Source organism: Pinus tabuliformis, chromosome J, assembly GCF_031772625.1.
Source record: "Pinus tabuliformis cultivar Carrire ecotype Pingquan chromosome J, CPIR1, whole genome shotgun sequence".
Taxonomy (NCBI): Eukaryota; Viridiplantae; Streptophyta; class Pinopsida; order Pinales; family Pinaceae; genus Pinus; species Pinus tabuliformis.
In genome coordinates this window covers 477,811,678-477,822,306 of record NC_142295.1, presented here as the reverse complement: position 1 = coordinate 477,822,306, position 10,629 = coordinate 477,811,678, and the positions used below count along the sequence as shown (strand labels likewise).

The 10,629-nt window shown below is 40.1% G+C and overlaps 1 pseudogene; it reads left to right on the top strand.

The window, feature by feature from the left end:
• Nucleotides 1-7,634: 7,634 nt before the first annotated feature.
• On the top strand, nucleotides 7,635-8,757 carry LOC149227886 (calcium-dependent protein kinase 1 pseudogene; annotated as a pseudogene).
• Nucleotides 8,758-10,629: the final 1,872 nt, after the last annotated feature.

Sequence of the window (10,629 nt, the reverse complement as noted above, 5' to 3'; positions counted from 1 at the left end):
GATGTTTAATTTCCTTGAGAACCCATTTTGGCGCTGCCAGAACTGAAAAAATATAGAACATCATGGATTGCAGCACAACTTTGATTAAGACTATACGGCTTGCCATGTTGAGAGCTCTGTAAGTCTAGGAAGAGAGACAGGCTTCCAATTTTTCCAAGAGCAGTTTCCAAGATGAGTGCTTTAAAGCAGTATCCTTCATAGGGGTGCCCAGATAATTGGAGGGAAGAGCGGCTATCGTAAAACCCAGGATCCAATCAATTGAGGATTGGGTTATAACAAGGGTATGAAAGAAAAAAATTGGGATTTAGCCTTGTTAATGCAAGCTCCATAGGCATCTGAGAATTTAGTCAAAATGTTTTTTAATTTAAGGGCTTCCTGGACTGAGAGATGGCCAATCAGCATGTTATCATCCACGAATTGTTGGTGGGTGAAAGCAGGGGTGTTGGGAAAGGAGAGTCCTCTCAATTGCTGGGTGTGAAGAGCTTCTTTGATGTTTCTTCCAAGTCCTTCCGCCATTATGACGAACAGAAAAGGGGATAGGGGATCGCCTTGTCGGATTCCTTTGGAGGGGTGAAAGGGGGTGGAAGGGATCCCATTGACCAAAACGGAGAAGAAGGTAGATGTTATCAAATTGATGACCCATCTAATCTAGGGGGGAAAAGCCAAAGGCTATAAGCATTTTTTGAATATACTTCCAGCTTAAACTATTAAAAGCTTTAGAGAGATCAATTTTTAGGAGCATACCTACTTTTTTGGACTACTTTAAGCAGTGAATAATCTTGTGAGTGAGAATGATGCCATCCATCATTTTCCGTCCTTCCACATAGCTTGATTGCTCTGGCGATATGAGTAATGGAAGTAGTGGTTTTAGTCTTGAAGCAATAACTTTGGAGATGATTTTGTATATGACATTACAGAAAGCAATAGGCCGGAATTTGTTCGGAGTCTGAGAATGTTATTCCTTGGGGATGAGGGCAATGAAGGTTGCATTCAAAGAGGGAAGCATCCATCTATTAGTCCTAGATTCCTCAATGACTTGCCATAACTCCTCTTTAATTAGATCCCAGAAGTTATGGAAGAAATTAGACGTGAAACCATCTAGGCCAGGCACTTTTCCCTCTTTGAGTTGTTGTATGGCTTTCTCCACTTCCTGTAAGGATATTGCCCGAAGGAGGAGCTGATTGTGTTCCTCTATTATGATCTTTGGGACATTCTTGGTAATTTTCTCTATAGCCAGTAATCGATCTAGTTGAGTTTCTTGGTGTACCTTCTTAAAATGAGTAAGAAGCTCTTGTTCTACATCCTCATGTTTTTCTAGCCGTTCCCCTTGCCGATTCCGAATGTGAGTGATGTTGTTATGCATTCTTCTCTAGATAGTAGTGCGATGAAAGAACTTTGTGTTTATTTTTCCCTCTTTAAGCCATCTAACTCTTGAATTTTGTTTCCAAAGTGTTTCTTCTCGCTTTTCTATTTCTATTATTTGTGTTTGTAGGTGTTTTTCCTGCTCTGAGAAGACTTCAGATATTCCTTTCGTGATGATCCTATATTGCAGTTTTTTCATTTATTGATCTAGAGAGGTTTGTGCTTGGAAAATATTGCCAAAGGCAAGCTGATTCCATTGTTTGATGTTGTTCTTGAGATTTTTGAGTTTTTGTTGGAATTGATACATTTTGAGCCATCTGAGGGTTTGAAATTTTTCCAAACCACATTTATCAGGTTTTTGAAATCTGAATGTGTCAGCCAAAAGGCCTCAAAGTAGAAAGGCCTTCGTGTAGCGTTTCCTAGCCTTTTCCATTGATGCACGATAGGCCAGTGATCTGAGCCTAAGAGGGGTAAGATTGAAGCTGAGAATTCCCCTCCAAGATGGATTGCATTGTCAGATAGCAAGAATATATCCAATCGAGAGGCAATTTGATGTGCACTTGCTTGTTTGTTATTCCATGTGTAGATTCCATTGTTGAATGGCATATCTATGAGCCAGTTGTCTTGGATGAAATTTTTGAAATGAATGCTTTCATTATCCAATTTGGCCCTGCCCCCTCTTTTTTCTTCCAGCTTTGTTATCATATTAAAATCTCCTCCTGTGATCCAGAGTGGATGAGTTCTTTTAGAGTTGATCAAAGCTAAAGTATTTAATATGTCTATCTTATTCATTGCCTCCTGGGGGAAGTAGACATTGGTTAGGTGACCATGCACATTTGTCCCTGTAATATGGAAGGTGGCTTGAATGAAATTCTTACTTGCATGAATGTTAGTAAGCGTGATAGCTCGTTCATCCCAGACTATTGCTAGTCCTCCTGATGCTCCTGAGGCATCCACTACTACTGCTTTGCTGCCTGGCCATGCTTTTGCAAGGGTCTGATCCAATGTTGTAGAGTTACATTTGGTTTCTTGCAAAAAGAAGACTTGAGGTTTCTCCTGTTGAATCATGTTTTTTATCAGTCTATATTTCCCAGGGCTGTTGAGCCCTCTGATGTTCCATGAAGTGAGCTTCATGATGCATTGTTGGGTAGGGGATTGTAATACTTTGTAAGCTTGGAATATCTTCCCGATTCCACCAGCATTTCCCCAATGTAGATGGTTCTTTGAAGATTTGTTTTCCTTCCTCTTTTTTTATTGTCTTTAGAAATGTTTTTACCATCCCATTGACTCCCAGGCTGGATGCCTAGTGATCTTTGCTACTGTGCCCTAGAGAGGATGACTTCTAAGTTTTCCAGCTACCTTTCTGGGATCTTGTCATATTCTTTTTTCTTGCAAGATTTTTCTAATCCAAATATATCCAGATCTCCAATGTCGAAGCTCTCTGGATCCTCTTCCATGTGCTAGGTGTCACTTCATTCCACTGTTGTTTCCACTACAGTCGTGGTTTCTTGTTGCACGCTATCAACCTCCATGCCCCGAGTATTCCATTTTAGGGACCTACTAGGAGAGGCGAATTTGAGATCTGTGGATTGCATAGGACTTTTGGGCCTTCTTTGAGCTTGAGGGAGTGGATTGAGGGGTCATATTGGGAATTTCCTCATAATGGTTAGGGTTCTCAGAGTTATTTAGCTCCGGCAAATTCAGGGTCTCAAAGCTATTACTGGTGGATGGCATAGAAGCATTGGGAATATGATTTTTAGGGATTGAAGAGGGTTTTTTGTGATTCTTTTTGTAGTTGGTGACTTTGGTAAACCCATCTGAGTTAGGTTTGTCTGGAGTGGAAGAGGTCGAGGTTTTCATATTTGAAGGGCAGTCACGAAATAGATGGCCAAGGGCATGGCATTTTATACATCGGAATGGAACATGCTCATAATCTATTGACTATATTCATTCAAAATCATCATGATATATACTTACCGCGTTAGGGAGAGCTTTGCTGAGGTGCATATAGACACATATTCAGGCATAGGAGGTATATCACATGAGTTTCGTCTCCTCCGTGATTTTGATGAATTCCCCTAAACCGTTCCCAATATTTTGTAGTGAGTCTTCATCCCAATATTCCAAAGGGAGGGAACAAAAGCAGTCCAAACTAGTGCCAAGCTTAAATCTTCCTTGTCCGAATTGAATCTTTCAATCCAGTCTCTCAGATATAGGCCTGCTGCATTGAAAAAGTATGGTCCTTCATCGAGAACTCTATTTTGGTTTTCTATACAGTTGAAAATCACCGTAAAGAAGCCTTTGGGCCCCAACTGCAAGGTAATGTACCCTTTTGGCTTCCACTTGGCTGCAATCCAGCCATGCAAAGCTTTGTCTATGGGCCAAAAGCCCATAGACTTTCCAATCAAGGCGTGATCCTTCATGTACTAGATTTGAGTGTTGATCCAGTTACTTGGGAGCTCAATCTTAGGTCTTTTGGTTGCTACAGGCTTATAGGTTGTTGACGTCGCTTTAGGAGCCATTCCTGTTCGTATTGTTTGGCAAGGTTTCAGGTTCTGTTCCCGCATCTTCTTGGTGTTTCTTCCTGACATATTCAATATGCATCGAAATGTTTTCAGCGTCATTGTGGGGAGGCTCCATCTCCCCCCCTGGGGAGGTTCCATTGCTTGCGTACTATTCCTTGTTGTATAGTGTTTGTCTTATTACTGGAGAGTGATGACAGATTGTCGTGGTTTGTGCAGGTCTGCCATTTGCAGGTCTAAAGTTATTTATATAAGTTATGTGAAATCAAATTTTTAATTAAATAGCCTTTAATGAATACAATGTTTAGTTGATTAGGGTTGCTAAGTAGGGTTGGGATAGGGGATTATGAAGTGGAGTGAGGGTTGATATTCATTCTTGAAAAACAAATTGAACTTATTTTTGGACTCTAGGCAGAACTTCAAGTTTGAGTAGTCAACAAAAATTGTATACACTACTACCAATAATCAATCTTGACAATAAATCTATAATCTTATGGGAAAATCATCAAGTTAATTATCATGAGAGATTCTAACAACATTATACTCCTAAACCTTGGCACTACTCCGTCATATTTAAAATTACAATCCATTTTCAAGATCAAGATATTACATCCTCGATAAGTCTATCCTTGATTCTAGAATATCAAGCCATCCATGTGTACAAGAGCGAAATATACTAGCAAACTCATTGGACAACAAAGCAGTCTTTTTCCTCTTGGAACATTGTGGGTGAATGGCTCCATCCAAATCCACAAGATTCCCTAACTTAGAAGACATGTCTCGGGGAGATAGATTTGCTACCCAAGTGTTTGAATGGGCAGTCATGTCGGCGGGTGCTTTTAGTGCATGGCCAAAGACTCTGGCATTATGAATCCATTAAGAATAATACAAGGAGGTTATCTGACACATGCACAATCTCCATGGGGAAGTACAATGACGAGATTGGCGTAGGTTTGAATTCAATTCGGGCATGGGAGATTATGGATCAAGCCCTCTACAAGTAGGAAAGACTTTAATTCATCTTCATGAAATTAGTTGGGTACACCATTTGTTCTTGTGTTAGTTCCATGCTAAATCCATCTAATTTGCATGAACATAGGTGGGACTAGTTGTAAATCGATTCCAAACACAAAAAATCCAGAGGCTAGAGTTAGTGGTGGGACTTACTTTTATATTGCTTGTATCCTCCTACACTACAGCGTATGGGTGGAGTGGGGAGCTCTCCCACATGGAGCCCTCCACTCTCATGTCCATTACATATTTCAATTTCAATAATTGGAGAAACAATTTTTTCAGTCACTACAACTATGGAAAGTTAAATTGAGCTTCCTGATATGAAATCTTAAGAGACAAATTATTTCATTGGATTCCACCATCGTAGTTAGTCAAGGTAGTCAAAGATAGAAAACCTTGTTTTTGACCTCAATGTGGCTAAATTGAGGGATCATCTCTTGGGCCCAAGTCTATGTGTTGATCAGCTAGTTGTTGAAATCATGACAATAATGGAGAGAATGCTAGAATACCAACACTTATCTAAAGGAATAATGATGACACAGACCATGTAAGAATGTTTATAGCAAGAGGAAGTTCACCCAAATTCACTTACAACATTGCTAATAAATTCCTGATCTGAATTTGGTCTAGATGTTTTTAATAGTATCTATATAGTGTAAGGCTTGATATGTAGCCAAATGTTGCAAGTCACATCGGTGTTATCAACAAAAGTTTATTTATACCTCCCATTCATTTTGTATTTTCGTCTTCTAGAAATTCTATCAAGTACAGTTCCTCTATTAGAAAATTGAGGAAAATTATTGTACTACACGCTCTAATATCTAATTTTCTTGTTTTTTAACATATATTTTTCTAACAAATTGTCTTAGTTACTATTAAAAAAAATGTTTGCTCCATATATCTAATTTTCTTTTTTTTTAACATATATTTTGCTAACATATTGTCTTACTTACTATTAAAAAAGTATGTTTGCTCCACTGTTGGAATTTATTGTGATATGGTTTATGTTAGGTTGTTCTAGTAAACATCACTGGGTCAAGATATTGGTAGTGGGTATCCATGGTTTTCTTCCCATGGTATTAGTCTATGACGAAGATTGGTTAAAAGCTAGAAAGATCAAAGGAAAATTGTTTAAGTAGCCAGGTAGAACAAACAACGGTGTTTTTAGACACCACCATCTCTATGGGTACTTTGTGATCTCAATATCTAGTATGAGAAAGTAAAAAGAGCCAAAGTGATAGGTATTAGAGTCCAGTAAACATCAAATTTGGAATGACCCAGTAAAGTATGTGTGGAGAAGAGAATATTTGGAGTAAGAGATGAATCAATGCAAAAGACAATGATGGCGAGCAACTGAAATTTTGTGGTAGAAGTTGTTGGAATGTGAACAAATTAAACGGTGGTCGACCAAAATTGAATTTGAGAAAAAATAAAAATGGCAGTTGGTTGGTTGTGAAGAGGCCCTGCCAATTGAGATAAGGGGCAATGGTGACGCCAGTGGAGGAAGAGAGCAACAAAAAATCAAAGGCGGTCTCACCTATGCATCGGATTCAAAGAGTGGTGACATTGAGATCAAACCCTTTGAACTCAAATGAGCTATGATAAATTTCAAATGGAAGGAAAGGAAAAATCAAGTTTGAAGTAGCCTAGGTTGGTGAAATATTGTAGATCTACAATGGAGGAATTTATCTAGCCACCAAGAGGAGCCAGTAGTATGAGTAGATAGTGTTTTCGATGTAGTGGCCCAATTCCACTGGTACGGGCCATGAGAGGCTCAACATCAGGTGAGAAAATGTGAAGCTCTAGATGCACAAATGTGGTGTCAAGGAGATCAACACAAAGAAGTAATGTGAGAAATGGGATGACAAGGACATCGCGTGGCACGTGCAGTGCCTAGGCTTGCCAAAATATTTCGACATGGATTGGAGTTTTTCAGAACACAACAGAACATTAAAGATAGTTTTATCCAATGGTGACCAGATTTCCTATGAGGAAGCGGTTGGCGTGTTGGTCGTGCTTTTGTTGGATGAAGCAATGAGGAGAAAATGCTGGAGAATGTAACTTTTACTTGTCTCAATTGTGATTCTTACTAAGTAAAGGAGTCTGTTCCTAGTAGTTAGGATCTATTTTCTACATTGGTGTGTGGTTGAGATATTCTCTCAACCAACAGATTGTGTATGCATGTATACATGTAATTGCATTTTATTAATGAAATAATTCACATCATCAGATTTTATCATGGTATCAGAGCCCTGAGGGCCTAACCCATCTTGGGCTTGGCCCATCCCGGGCTAAGGAAATAAAAGAGTATTTTTTTTAGTGTTTAGTTTGTCCATCGTCAAGATACCTTAGATTTGGATTCAAACTCTATATTTGGATACGGGCGGATCTCTAATTTCTGCGTTTGTGAAGCCTTTTGGTGGCATAGTTTGGGAGGCCGAGCAGGCTATCAAGCTGTGAGACAAGCGGTGGCACAAGGAGAACCATGGCGTGACAAAGTTTTCGTGCTGCCTAGTGGATAGTGGTTGCCAAACTGCACATGAATCTGTGTGGATGCGTGGACCCTGGAGGTGGAGATTGGATGGTGTGTGTTACTGTTCACATGAAGATGTTTGCGTGAAGGTGTCAGATCTGCGTGGGAGCCAGATCTGAGTCTGAAATCACATTGTAGCAGTGGTGACAGAGTGCTGAGAAACGTTGTGTCGGTGAGTTGAAACGATGGGTTGTGCGAAGTGAATGTTGCTGCCAGATGAGGGATCTGCTACGTGGAGAAGACTGCGAGAAGAGATGATGTGTTGCGGTATTGGATAATGTAGAGAAGAGCACTATTGAAATGATCCATTTGGTCCAAGGTTGGCTCTTGACCGCCACATTGGAAGTGTTGAACAGAGTTCGTGTGCCTAAGTTGGGTGAGATGGAACTATTGTGAGTGTGGCCAGGCACTGTTACTGCTGCCAGAAGAGATCCTCCTTCGCTATTTCGTAGGTCAGTATTTCAACCCGACGTGAAGCGTGGCTGCCATGGTGTAGAAATAGATCTGCAAAAAATGAAGCTCTTGAAGAATTTGTACTCAGTAGGTTGGAGGCTGGGTCAGGGCCAGTTCAAGACAACATACCTGTTCATCGAGAAATCCACGAGAAAAGAGTACGCTTGCAAATCAATTGCCAAGCGGAAGCTGACAGCTGAGGATCAAGACATGGAAGACGTCTGATGGGAGATTTAGATAATGCACCACCTGGCCAAGCATCCAACGTGGTGACCATCAAGGGGGCCTACAAGGACATAACCTCTATACATCTCGTCGTGGAGCTCTACGCCGGTGGCGAGCTCTTCGACCAGATTGTCAAGTGGGGCCACTTCAGTGAGTGCAAGGCCGCTGATTTGACCAGGATGATCGTCGGCGTCTTGGAGGCCTGTCACTCACTAGGAGTCATGCACTAGGACTTGAAGCCGAGAATTTCTTGTTCTCCAACAAAAGCGAGGATTCCCCCTCAAGAGCATAGATTTTGTGTTGTTCGTCTTCTTCAAACCAGGAGAGACATTTAGTGATGTAGTTGGTAGCCCTTATTATGTAGCTCTTGAGGTTCTACGCAAACAGTATGGTCCTGAAGCTGATGTGTGGAGTGCTGGAGTCATTCTTTACATTCTATTGAGTCGAGTTCCTCCATTTTGGCTAGAAACTGAACAAGGGATCTTTGAGCAGGTCCTCGAGGGTTAAATTGATTTCTCATCAGAACTATGGCCTGCAATTTCAAAAAGTGCCAAGGACTTAATTAGAAATATGCTTGTTATAAATCCTAAGAAGCAAGGATTTGCTGAGCTTGACTGGGAGGTTTTTCCAGGCAGTGGGGTTTGGTGATCAATTTTGATGGCTGGCAGCAATGGTGGATCTCAGCATCTAGGAAAAGAACAATCTACACATTGTTGAGCTGTGTTATGGAACTCCGTGCATTTTATCTTTGGAGGAACATACTTGCTATTGGATTTGTGAAATTGTTTTGATTTACATTAATCTCTTGTGTATGTTGGGTGTGGATGATGTAAATATTGTAAATATGGTTAAAAATTGGATGTTTTGTGACAATTGGTCTGGCCAACTATTGTCACGAGTTTAAATCTATGTTGGAATTGGCCATTCCAACAATAGACAAATTTATCCGTAGGAATGCTTAATAACCAGATATAATGAAGACATGGCAGTGAAGATGGTATTAGAGGAGCTACATCAAATATCGAAGGATGATGGATGATTGTGTTTGTATGAATTTGTGTGAGTTTTTGGAATAGACTCACTAGCATGATGTATTATGAGTCACACATTGTAATTATAGCAAACATACATATCATAGATTGCTTTTTAATGGTTAGGTTGTGGTCTTGAAATATTTTATGTACTTGATGTAAGGCCCAGAGAGGCATGCATACCCTTTGTTATGTGTTCCCTCTGTAAGAGAGTTTTAAGACCCTGGAAGAGTGTGTCATGCAGGATGGATACACTTGGGTGGGCCATAAGGTCGAGACGCGAGCTAGAGTCCACAGAAGAGGAGCATATCAAAGGCTTGTATGTCTGGATATCATAATTGCCTGGAGAGTAATGGTGGACGATAAATAAAGGGGAAATGGTTCAAATCACAGAAGGAAGATGGTTTGGGCAATAAACAGATGAGGAGGTTCTGATAAACGATGGAGTTGTGGTGATTCAAACATCGCATAGGCGGGTATTCTACATAAAATCCATGAAGTAGGGAAAAGATGGAATTCCCTTTCCCATGCAGCAGTAGTGAAAGACATTCGAGCCCATTGGTGGAGGAATTTACATAGAGAAACACAAGAATTCCCAGATCAAGCTTTGGCTGAGATCTGTAGGATTTGGTAGCTAAATATTGTTTCCAAGAATTGTTGCATTGTAGTTCGTTATGACTGAAATCATGGATGTGGACGTAAGAGTGACAACCCTATATTATTGAGATATGCAAGGGTTCAGAAATGTTGGTTGGACTGGCCGCACAAAGTTGTGCTAATGTGAGATTGTGTGGACCAGGTAGTGTTAAAAAGTTAGGATCTGGTAAGATATAGTGAAGATATGGATTAGGCTAGATAAACAAGTCAAGGAGTGATATTATGAATGGAGATAAATGATGTTAATTTTTTAAGGAAGTAGTGGGTGTTTGATGTTTGAACACCTTAAGAGTTTTGGTTTAAGTTGTGAAATTTGTGATAGGAAGATGTATTCCTCTAGGAAGTTGTAATATCTCATGATGAGGAAGACATGTTGCGCAGGAGCATGTATAGTTGTAAGGCCTTAAGAGCATGCTTATGCATACATGTAGTCCAAGTGGCATATGGATTTAACAAGTTGTGGAATGGGTCAGTTAGAGAGATACTAGGGTGAGAGGTGTATTGCTATCTTAGCTTGAGGGGGGGATCTGAGATCTCAGATGAAAGGGTTGTTGAACCATGTAAGTGAAAGTTATCCTAGATAACTCATGGATATAGTGGCTAGTTACCCATGTAATATGGTAGATAGAAACTTTTTTATATGGACTACACTAAAAATGAATGAGGCCAAGTCAATCTCTAGTCAAGTTTAAAGGGGGGAATTGTTAGGGTTGTTCTAGTAAACTTGAATCTATCAATATATTGGCAGTATTATGGCTCTAAGCATATGGGCATCCATGGTTTTTTTCCATGGTATTCATCTCCGATAAAGGCTATTTAAAGGCTAGAAATA